Raw genomic sequence first — 12,406 nt, forward strand, 5'->3', positions numbered from 1 at the left:
TTGGCCAGAGTGGGGCTCTTCCAGGCTGTTCCAGTGCACCCTGATCCAAGGGCCCTCAGGCTCCTCAGCCAGTTTAGGCTCCAGGTGTCAGATTCCAAAGTGATCAGCTCTTTCCATGCCCAGGAGTGCTACATCAGGGCTGGTTCTAGCTTTCACCACCTTGAGGATTTATAGTTATCATTGTTCTCTTCCTCACTGGTAACTAACTCCTTTGGAAAACAAAACAAAACAAAAAAACTAAAAACACAAGCAGTTTCCTGATACCTTTCTTGCAAACAGAGGTACTTACTTGACCCCAACCAATAAGGATGTAGGAGGCTCAGCAATTCCAAGATTATTTTTTATTTATTTATTTATGTCCTGGCCTGCATAGATAGAGTCTCACTAAAATGCTATCACTGGTAGGCACCCTTCTGGTAAGAAACCCTACTACATGTGCATTACACTGTATTTTTTTTCATATAAATTTTATTTATTTATTTTGCCTGCATTGGGTCTTCGTTGCTGCGCACGGGCTTTCTCTAGTTGTGGTGAGCGGGGGCTACTCTTCATTGCAGTGCACGGGCTTCTCATTGTGGTGGCTTCTCTTTGTTGTGGAGCACGGGCTCTAGGCACGCAGGCTTCAGTAGTTGTGGCACTCGGGCTCCAGAGTTGTGGCTTGCGGGCTCTAGAGTACAGGCTCAGTAGTTTTGGTGCACGGGCTTAGTTGTTCCACGGCGTGTGAGATCTTCCTGGACCAGGGCTCGGACCCGTGTCCCTTGAATTGACAGGTGGATTCTTAACCACTGCACCACCAGAGAAGCCCTACACTGTATTTTAATGTTTTTTTTCCTTACTGAGCTTCAGATGGTAAGATTATGTTTTTTATCTTTTATATCCCTGGCACCTAGCTGATTTCCTAACTTACTAATAGTGATAGCCATCATTACAGTAGTAATAGTAGTAGCAGGAAATCTTTACTGAGTGCTTATTCTGATCCATGCAGTGCACTGAATGTGTTACATGAATGATCTCACAAGGCAGGTACTCATTTTTTTTAATTTATTTTTTACACAGCAGGTTCTTATTAGTTATCTATTTTATACATATTAGTGTATATATGTCATTCCCAATCTCCCAATTCATCCCACCACCACCACCCACCCTGCTTTCCCCCCTTGGTGTCCATATGTTTGTTCTCTACATCTGTGTCTCTATTTCAAGGCAGGTATTCTACTTTATTTTTTTTTTTTTTTTTTTGCGGTACGCGGGCCTCTCACCGCCGCGGCCTCTCCCGTTGCGGAGCACAGGCTCCGGATGCGCAGGCTCAGCGGCCATGGCTCACGGGCCCAGCCGCTCCGCGGCATGTGGGATCCTCCCGGACCGGGACACGAACCCGTGCCCCCCGCATCGGCAGGCGGACCCTCAACCACTGCGCCACCAGGGAAGCCCCCAAGGCAGGTACTCTTAAACTCGTTTTTACAAATGAGAAATTTGAGACAGCTCAAGTAACTTTCCCAAAATCGCACAGTTCATAAGTGGCAGAATTGTGCTTGATATCTGCTTGTTGAACTTAACTGTGTCCTACTTACTAAAAAGCCAAACATATAAAAGCAGCCAATTAATGGTGAACATTTCCATTATCATTAGGGGAGAATGTCCTCTCTCCACTCCAAGTTTCCATGAGGAGGATTGTTTCCTGGCTTCTGAGGCTTAACCATTTCACCTCTGATGATGGAAAGTAAATTTGGACAGAGTAACTGAGCATACTGGGCCCAGTTCTGCCACCTTTGTCCTCTTGGAAGGTGCAGCCCACAGGGAAAAACAAGTTTCTGCTGCTCTCCCTGCGGTCTGCTCACTCCCAGTCCAGAGCTGCTTGGAACTGGATGGGGACACCTCTTAATTCTGAAATTCAGTAGTAGCTCAGCACACCTGGCTCCCAGACCTAAAGTCACTCCTGAGGGCCTGTCTCACTCTTTGTTTTCTTCCTCAGCTTTTCAGAAGTAAGGAAGAGGTGATGAGCTATTTCCTGAGCTCTCTTAGACACCTCTCCCTGCACTCCAGTATCATCAAAGGGTGACTATAAGTGTTTTAACTTGAAACAGTCTACAGAGGAAAGGCTGGTTAGAAAAGCCAGGGCACGAAGTGATGAGAAAGGAGAGGGGGAAGCAGAAACCAGAAACTTCCTGCTAACAGTCAACTGAAGATCATTCAAAATTAAGAAGGTGCTTGGCAAACTGAAATGTAAGTGAATGACAGAGAGCAATTTACAAGTTGCTGGACCTGCACAACTCTTTAAAGCACTTCTACTATGTGAAATGAAGCCTATCGCTACCCGTAGGTATGCTAAAACCCTTTAGATGATGGGGTCTGGACCTTGTAGGGCACCTCCACTGGTCCAGAGGAAAGGGGAACTGCCCTTTTAGGGTCATTCTTGGACTTTCCTAGGTTTCCACAAGCAGGCTGAAAATTCCAAAAAGGATGCTAAATATGTCTCCACGAATTCTTATTTATCCAACAACATGTTCACCATCTCTATCTAGCTGTTTCACAGGCATTTCAAATAAAGCATGGGACAAAGAGTTCTCTTGATTTTCTTCCAAAAAGCTGTTCCTTCTTCAGGCTTCCATCTCAGTAGATGGAAGCAGCAAACCCCTTTAGATTCCTCTCATTTTCTCCTACTCCATATCCAATCCACTTGCCAAGTTCTGTTGTCTCTACCTCTAAAGCAGATCCTGAATCTGTTCCCCTCTATCTCCACTATTACCACCTTGTCCAAACTAGGTGTCATTTCTTACTTGGACTGTTAAAACGACGCCCACTTGGCCTCCCTGCTTGCACTCTTGCTAATCTATAATCTAACCAGCATCCAGGGAGAGCTTTCAAAATTAATATAAGTCATTTCATCCCCCTGCTTAATATTATCTTAATGGCTTCTAAATGCCCTTATAATTAAGTCCAATTAATGCCCTTAGAATAAAGTCCAAGTCTGAATTAAAGTTCGATGGGATCTAGCCCCTGCCTTCTGTGTGACTTCATCTCTTGGCTTTCTCTACCTCATGTGTCAGCCCAACCAAGCTTTCTTCTACCTCAGGACCTTTGTAGTTGCTGTTTCTCTTCTTAGAGTACTCTTTTTTCAGATCTTCTTTGGGTCATTCAGGGTAAATATCACCTCCTCAAAAGAGAACTTCCTGCCCATCCATCTAAAGTAGATTGCTCCCTTCCCCCTTGTTGCTCTCCGTCTCACCTTTTTTTTTCTTAAGTTGGCCTTTTTTTTTTTTTAGTTTTTTCATAGCACTTATCACTATCTGAAATTACCTTGATTATCTAATTTTTTACTTGTTATATATATTATCTGTATCCCTCAACTAAAAGGTAAGTTCCATCAGGGCAGAAATCCGACCTGTTTTGCTCACTGTATTTCCAAGGTCTAAAACAGTGCCTGGCCATTGAAGACACTCAGATATAAATGAATCATTGGTTTAACGAAATTCTGAGAATGAAAAGAAAAGGCAAAGACAAATCTAGATATAGAAATAGACATAGTTTGGCTTGAAAACACAGATTCCTAATCTTGTCATAGCTTCCCCTTTGAAGGTTAGCCTCATTCCACACCCAAAAGGCCTGAGCAGTCTCTGTCCTTAGCCTGATTCTGAGAGACAGAGTTCATCTTACTTTCTCCTTGCATCCTAGTGTCGTTGAGTTCATTCATAGCCAAAGATAAGAATCAGTCTTTAGGGCTTCCCTGGTGGCGCAGTGGTTGAGAGTCCGCCTGCCGATGCAGGGGACACGGGTTTGTGCCCCGGTCCGGGAAGATCCCACATGCCGCGGAGCGGCAGGGCCTGTGAGCCATGGCCGCTGAGCCTGTGCTCCGCAGCAGGAGAAGCCACAATAGTGAGAGGCCCGCGTATAGCCAAAAAATAAAAAATAAAAAAAATCAGTCTTTACTTCACCAAGAACCCTTCTGGTCAGAACATCTCTCCTCCCAGGTCCATTTAGGTCTGACAGCAACCGGGCCTCCAACCTCCATCCCCCAAATTAGGGGGAATCCTCTTAGGTCATGTCAAGTCAATGCAGGAAGTTTGGTGATGCTATAAAGGGCAAAGATGGCTGGAAACTGGGTGGGGGGTAATACACTTTCACTAAAATAAAACTTGAGTATATTAGTGAGAAACTGGGTCAAAATTATGTGGACTACAGGAATACAAATTCATTAGACTAAATGAAGGTCTTTAAAATGAGAAGACTGTTGCAGCCATGGAGTGGAAGACCCTCTGTATCCCTCCTCCCAAGCCTTGAGTAGAGCTTCCCCACCATGAGAAGTCTGCACACACGGAGACCTGTCCCGCTCCTCCCATGGGCAGGCCTATAGGACTATGAGGCAGTATCTCAAATGGCAGAGGAAGGCCCGTTTCCCCCTGCATCAGACACATCTTCCTTTGTGGACTACACCAACTTGGGAATGCTCCTGCTGCAAATGATGCAGAGAGGAAAGACCAAGCTATAAGGTTGGCATCCATGATTTTCCATCCTTCCTATTCTCCAAAAAAAGTAGCTGGAGAAACAGCCTAAGAGGACAGAATAAGTTTGTGCAAGGGCCTATCACACAGAAGTAAAACCCCATCATCTATGTCAGGAATAGAAGCTCAAATGCCTTCAGGAATTTAAACAGAGGAAAAGAAACTGATGGGGTCTCCAGCTCTGTCTAAAGCAGGTGAGCATCCATTATCTTGCCCTAGGCTGTTGCTAAAATGAGGAGCATGACCCCATGTGTATCAGATATTCCAAATGGTCAAGGGAGAAGCCATGGATTAGAATTTTTATGTGATATTTTCTAATTTTTAAACTAGGATTACCTTCCACTAAATGTAACAGAAAATCTAGAACATCATCTGGTATGAATTAGATAAGAAGGTTTTCCTTTGTGAGAGGCAGTTCAGAACTAATGTAGTAGGTCCCAAGGGATCAGGGATCCAGGTTCCTTCCAGCCTTCTGCTCTATCATTCCTAGGGTGTGGCCTTTATCTTTATGACCCAGGATAGCTGCTAGAGCTCTAACGGCCTGGTCCAGACAGCAGGATAGAGGACTGGCTGGAAAAAGAAGGGCCACAGGATACGTGTCTTTTAAGGAAGCTGGCACAAAGCATATCTGCTTACATCTTATTGGCTAGAACCTAGCTGCGTGGCCACTGTTAACTGCAATGTCACTTTTCCCAACTTCCCTTGCAGTTACGTGTGTGTGTGTGTGTGTGTGTGTGTGTGTGTGTGTGTGTGTGTGTGTACAGAGAAAGACGCTTATTTTAAGGAATTGGCTCAGGTGATTGTGGGGGCTGGCAAGTCTGAAATGCTTAGGGCAGGCCAGCAAGCTGGAAGCTCAGGCAACATTTTTATATTGCAGTCCTCGAGCATAATTCCTTCTCCAGGAAACCTCAGATTTTGCTTTCAAGGACTTCGATTTATCAGATGAAGGCCACGCTCATCACTGAGGGCGATTTCCTTTACTTAAGGTAAACTAATTACAGATGTTAATCACACCTACGAAACATCTTCACAAGCAACATTAGATTAGTGTTTGAACAAGCCATTGAGCACCATAGCCTAGCTAAATTGACACGTAAAACTAACCATCACAGCCGCCCATTAAAAAATGTTCAAAACTGTGCTGGCAAAATAACACCCATGAGTCTGATTTGGGCTTCAGCCTGCCCGTTTGCAATCCTTCCCCTACACTAGAGCAAGCCGAAGCTCTGTTCTTTATAGCCCTAGAATATAACAACCCCATATACCCTCCACACAGCTGGAATCACACATGTATGATAACAAGAGGCCTGCAGTCCCACCCTTTCTGGGAGACTATACCTAGATAAATAGCTAATCTCAGGTTTTTGTGTATGTGTGTTTGTTTTTATTTTTGTTTTTGCCACTGTGTTGACGGTATCTGATAAACATCCTTTTCTCTTTGACCTTGTTCTAGCTCATTATTTTCACTGTAAATTCCAAGCTTTCTGGTGCTAGTGGTTTAGGGAGAGTAGGGCGGGCTGAGGGGGCAGGCAGGGCATTTTGGCTAATAAAGCCTAACCACCAGTCACTGTATTCCCTGAGGACCACCCAGACAGAGGAATGCCACTCTTTTCCACACTCTCCTCAGACAGTTCTTTTAAACTTGCTTTTGTCTTTCAAATCTAACTTTGATACAGTCAGCCTAGAAAACTGAGGCCTGCTGCAGTTATTTTGTCACTAATTTGTAAGAGGGCTTTATATGAGTATTTATTTTCTCATTTTTATATGTATTGTGCTTGTTTTTCCTAATTTTGTAGACATTGTTTATGATGCCTTTCTCTGTAATTCTGTACATGCTTGCAGCTTTTCTCAGTCTATTTTAACATTATAGGTACTAGAAATGTGACCCATTAAAAGCACTGATAACACAAATTATATCACTTAGAAATCCATAACTTCATTAAGTCAGAAAGACAGAACTAAATTTGTTTTGGGTAAATGTGCATCTTCTTTTAAAGTTGTTTTATGTAACAATCTTCACACAAAAATAATTTTAATGAAGTGGATCTTTTTTGTTAGCCTTATGGGAAGCAAATTTGGTTTATCTGGTTTAAATGCTTTTCCCTGATGTTTCATTTTCAAATGTAAGTCATCTCTACGGTGATTTTGTATCTACGGTAAAGTTCACTAGAAGTCGTCGGTTCTGAAGAATCCTAGAAGGGGAGGGCCCATACTGTGGTGCCATTTCTCTGGTTTTGGGAAAAACAGCTCTTCGTACTTGAAAGTCACAGAATGCTGACAGGACAATCTGACCGACTTACTGCTTACAAAGTATGAGTTTGACCCTCATTTGAATGGATGTTTATTCCTGTTAATCTCATGCTTTGGACGGCAAACACTATAATTTTAATCAGGATGCCAACCCATTGGAGGCGTTGTCCCCAACTGTTCTTTTGTGACGTCCGTTTTGGATCAAATAACAGATTTTTCCTTTTGCCAAATTCTGCACTCTGGCCCATAGTATTACATTATTTTACTCTTAACATAGGTAAAATGCCTACCAGCTGATAGATTTTTGTATGGAACACATTAAGAACAGGCGTTTTCTTGGGCTTCCCTGGTGGTGCAGTGGTTGAGAGTCCACCTGCCGATGCAGGGAACGCAGGTTCGTGCCCTGGTCCGGGAAGATCCCACATGCCGCGGGGCGGCCGGGCCCATGAGCCGTGGCCGCTGAGCCTGCGTGTCCGGAGCCTGTGCTCCGCAACGGGAGAGGCCACGACAGTGAGAGGCCCGCGTACCGCAAAAAAAAAAAAATAAAGAAAGAACATGCATTTTCTTGCATATCTTGCTCTTTTCTATACTTCTTAAGCATTCATAGCACAAACTGTCTTCAATAATGGCTTATGATGAAAATTTGTCATTCTCTGACCTGACCAGGGCTGGCTACATAACTTGCTAGGCCCAGTGCAGAATGAAAATGTGGGACCCCTGTTCAAAAGCAGGGAAAAAAGTGCAGTTAAAGGTACTAGTGTAATAGGGGTAATGGTGATAAACGGGTAACTCGGTGAACTTAAAAATTGCAAAAATATATTTGGGGGGGTCAATATTCTATATAATGCCATAAACAACAACAGTATATTAATGTGATTTGATCATGAAAATTTTTCTGGCTCACCTGTCTGCAAATTAAGATTTATACTTGTCATTTTTTTTTCATTTTCAACAGGTAAGAAATTCATTTCACAGTTTTTTTCCCCACGAGATATGACTGAAAGAAATATCAGTCACTCTCGGCAAATGCAAGATCACAAGTTATGACCATTTGCATTCTGAAAAGGATCTTTCTGCTGATGCAACTGTTAAGAAAATTTTATAGGCTGTGACAACACAGATAAATTTCTAATAACATTTTGAGATATAAATTTTAGTAGTTCTAGTCTATTCTAGTGTTGATTCTTGTGGAATTATTTTTCTAAACAGATTTTTCACACGAATACATTTTATGTAAGTCTGAATTTAATTTTAAGTATAAATTTATATAATGGCATTTTAATGTTTCCTCAGACATGGGGAAATGTTTCCTGAAACTTGTGGAGGTCGTACAAGCAACTGAAAGTGACTTTATGGTTTGAGTATAAATCAAAAGCCCTGTTCATGCTTTCTGTTGTCGTAGCTTCAATTACAAGGAAAAAGATTTAATTGCCTTCCTCTTTAACAATTGGTTCATTCAGACCTTCAAATGAAAATAGTGTTTTTTAAAAACTAACGTATAGTTGATTTCAATAACATTAGTTTTGGGTGTACAACATAGTCATTCGATGTCTTTATAGTTATAACCTGTATAAAGTTATTGTAAAATACTGGCTATATTCCCTGTGCTGTATATTACATCCCTGTATCTTACTTTATACCTAGTAGTTTGTACCTCTTAATCCCCTACCCCTATATTGCCTTTCCTCCTACCTCTCTCCCCAGCAGTAACCGCTAGTTTGTTCTCTGTATCTGCAAGTCTGTTTCTGTCTTGTTATATTCATATTTACTTTTTTAGATTCCACATATAAGTGATAACACACAGTATTTGTCTCTATCTGACTTATTCCACTAAGTATAATACCCTCCAAGTCCATCCATGTTGTTGAAATGGCAAAATTTCATTCTTTTTAATGGCTGGGTAATATTCCACTATATATATACCACATCTTTCTAGTGTTATTTTCTGTAGAATATGATGATCTTTATATTTAATTTCTATTTCTACATGTGTGGTTATTTGCTTCACCATGTTGCAGCAGTTTTCAAAACTAGAGATTCTAAATCCTCTAAGAATTCTAATAATTCCCTGATAGGCTTTATTACAATGTTCATGTATTTTGTTTTTGTTTTTTGTGGTACGCAGGCCTCTCACTGTTGTGGCCTCTCCCGTTGCAGAGCACAGGCTCCGGACGCGCAGGCTCAGTGGCCATGGCTCACGGGCCCAGCCGCTCTGCGGCATGTGGGATCTTCCCGGACCAGGGCACGAACCCGTGTCCCCTGCATCGGCAGGCGGACTCTCAACCACTGCGCCAGCAGGGAAGCCCTGTTCATGTATTTTGTACTAACTTACTGATAAAGTCTGCTGCCTGAGTGCCAGCAGTTCCTGTCCCAGGGTCAGGCTGATGAGTTCATTTGTGTGGATGACAGGGACTTGCAAGCTGGCTTCCCACTGCAGGTCCTGGTGCTGCCCCCGTGCAGAGCCCCTTCCCACCTGTCGAGCCAGGGATGCCACAGCCGTTGCCTCCGCTTCTGCTGTTGCCGCCACCATCCCCACTGCCGTGCAGGCCCAGGAACCTGCCCGGCTGCGGCGAGCTCCTCGGAGGCGTGTGTGTGCATGCTGGGTTGCCTGCACTGCCTGAGCCCTCTGCGCACGTGCAAGCATAACCTCTGGTTATGTTTCCACTGTTCACGTGCATATTCCATTGTCCTATCAGACTTCACTTACCAAACACAAGTTCAAAAATAAAACTATTAAGAATTTCAAGACAGGAACAGCAGAGGATTAAACCAAGCGTGGGGTCCTTCTGAGAGAAGGGCCCTGTGAGACTGCACGGCTCATACGCTCACGAAGCTGCATATGGTTGCATAGTCTGTCAAGTGTCAGGATTTGAACTGGAAGAACATGAGGTGGTAGGGAAATGATGAAACTGATGGATTCCCTCCATGACTTTAACTTAAGGAAATAGGTTGTTGATAAATCTGTGTCATCCTCATACTGAAATGTTACTTACTGAGAGCAAGAATCGTGTCTTATATAACCCGGTACGCACCACAGAGCCTACCTCCATGCTTTGGATATAGCAGATGTTAAATAAATTTGGTTGAATAGATAAATTGCTATTCTTCTGTTTTCAGAGGGGTAACATCTAAAGACCTGGCCACAGACAGATGATCTTTTTATGTAAGTCACTAACCTGATCAAAGTCGGTGTAAAACACTCTGATCTGATTGTCTGATCCAGGAGGAATACTGTTAGTAAGCATTGTGTTTCCTGTAGCGATTCTCTAAATATGCCTGTATGTAAACTTCCTAAGTTTGGCGGGAATCCTTCTGCCTTTCCCTGGACTTAAAGAGAATCTCATAATTGATTTCCATTTTTTTTCTCCTTTGTTTCCTGAGGGGACTTAATTCTTTTCCAGACCCAAGATTAAGATGGCATTATTCTTTACTCAGAGTTTCCAAAGGTGATTTTGTAAATATTGTCTCAGACCTAACGATGAAAGACTGCTGACTAGGGAAATCTAATCCGCAAGTGGGAGATGAAGGGAAGGAGCAAAGTCTCTCATTCTGCCTGTAACTTTTTATTAAAAACTGTCTTCTATAGCAGGCAAATCAGGGTGCTGCTCCATCAAGTTGCACAAGTACTTGCCTTGGAGGCTTCCTTGTTTCACTTACTGTATAGGTTTGAATTTAGGGTAATAAAAACAGATCTTGTTGAGTCATGAAAATGGAAGATAGGCCTGGATTCTGCAGGGCAGTTGCAGTAAGCGCTCAGTCTACAGACAGCCAGGCCCTTGGCCAACCTCTACTAACCAGTGTTAAGGTCTATCCACAGCCCAAAATTCCTGTCGATCTTGATAAGTCTACACTCTATGAATAAGTAAAATTTATTAGCATGCACGCCAAAATGGCACACTCAGATGTCACTTATTCATACCGACACCCCCGGATACTATCAGGTGCTTCCAATTCTAAATTACCGCACATTCCAGAGGATGCGATCCCGGGAGTACAAACAACATTCACCTGGGTTAACAAGAGCCTATGTCCCTCTTATATAACACAACAACAACAACAAAACTTACTGATGGGACCTCAGCCCTGGTGACACCTTGACTGCAGTGAATTCTTGAGGCAGAGGCACCCGGCTAAGTTGTACCTGAAATCCGGACCCACAGAAACTACGGGAGACGTTTGCTGTTTCATGCTGCTAAGATTTGGAGTACGTCATTACACAGCAGCAGGCGATCCGACTTAAAGGGGGCGCGGGCGTCAGCCACGTGGCCCTGTGGAGGAGGAGCACTCTAGGCAGAAGAAACAGCCAGTGCAAAGGCCCTAAAATAGGAGCACGGCGGATATGTATACGGGACAGCAAGGGGGCCAGTGTGTAGGAAGAGGGAATGAGGGTAAGAATAGGAGAGGAGGTAAGGGAGATGACTGCGGGTCAGATCATATGGGAAGCTAGCAGGTTACTGGAGTAACTCTGGCCTTGATCTGAGAGAAATTGGGACCTGTTGCAGGGTTTTGAGAGAGTAGTGGCATGATCTACGTTTCTGAAAGATCACTCTGGCTTGTGCTGAGAAGCAGCTGTAGAGAATAAAGGAGAAAGCTAGGACGCCAAATATGAGTCTGGGGCAGTAAATTAGGCAAGAAATGATGGTGGCTAAAATCAAGATGGTAGCTCATAGAGTCAATGTAACAGGGATGACTTCTGGATGTAGAACCACAGATTGGTCTGCGGGGCATGAGAGAAAGAGAAGAGTCAAGGAAGACCTCATCATTTTCAGTTTGAGTAATAAAAAAATGGGAAGACTATAGGAGGATCAGGTGTGGGGCTGAGGAAAATCAGAAATTCAATCACATCTATCGAGATATCTATTACACACCAAGTAGAGACATTAAGCAGGAAATTGGACATATGAGTCTAGAGTTGGGGAATGATGTTTAGGCTGGATATATATATTTAGAAGTTGTCAGTATACAAATAGTATTTAAAGTCATGAGACTGTATGAGATCACCATCTAAAGATAGAGGGACCAAGGAACCAAAAACTGGGAATTGGCATATTCCTACATTCAGAAGTCAGGATAGAGAGAAGGAATTGTAGAGAAACCTGGGAAGGAATAGCCAGGGAGGTAGGGGGAAAACTCGGAGTGTGTGGAGTCTTGGAGTCAATTAAAGGAAGTGTATCAAGGTGAAGTGGCAGACCACCGCTGCTGTGCTGGTATGAATACTGAGAAGTGACCGCTGGATTTAGCATGGACTTTCAAGAGCAGTGTCAGTTGAGTCGTGAGGTCTGGAGAGTGACTGGAATGGGTTTGGCAGCGAGAGAAAAAGAACTGGAGCTAGTAGGAACAAAATAACTCTTTCTAGTTTTGCTGCGAAGCCACCAGAAAAATCAGGTGGTGAGGGCAATGGGGTTAGGTGTTAATAAGGTATTTTTCTGCTGATGGGAAAATTGAGAAATGGCAAAACTTTGCTGATTTAGTAGGAGGAAGAATGGCTAACCAATGTCCTTAGGTAGACTCTAGTGCCCAAGTAGAGGGCCTAGCTTTGAGTAGAAACCCAGAGAGATTGTTTAGTCTCAGGAAAAAACTGCAAATGACTTGGAAATGAGCAAAAAATATTACTGGTGCCCTGTCCAGCACACTCCTCAGGTTATCTGCACCTCGTC

Source organism: Monodon monoceros, unplaced genomic scaffold (genome assembly GCF_005190385.1).
Source record: "Monodon monoceros isolate NGI ecotype Baffin Bay Population unplaced genomic scaffold, NGI_Narwhal_1 Super_Scaffold_20, whole genome shotgun sequence".
Classification (NCBI taxonomy): Eukaryota; Metazoa; Chordata; class Mammalia; order Artiodactyla; family Monodontidae; genus Monodon; species Monodon monoceros.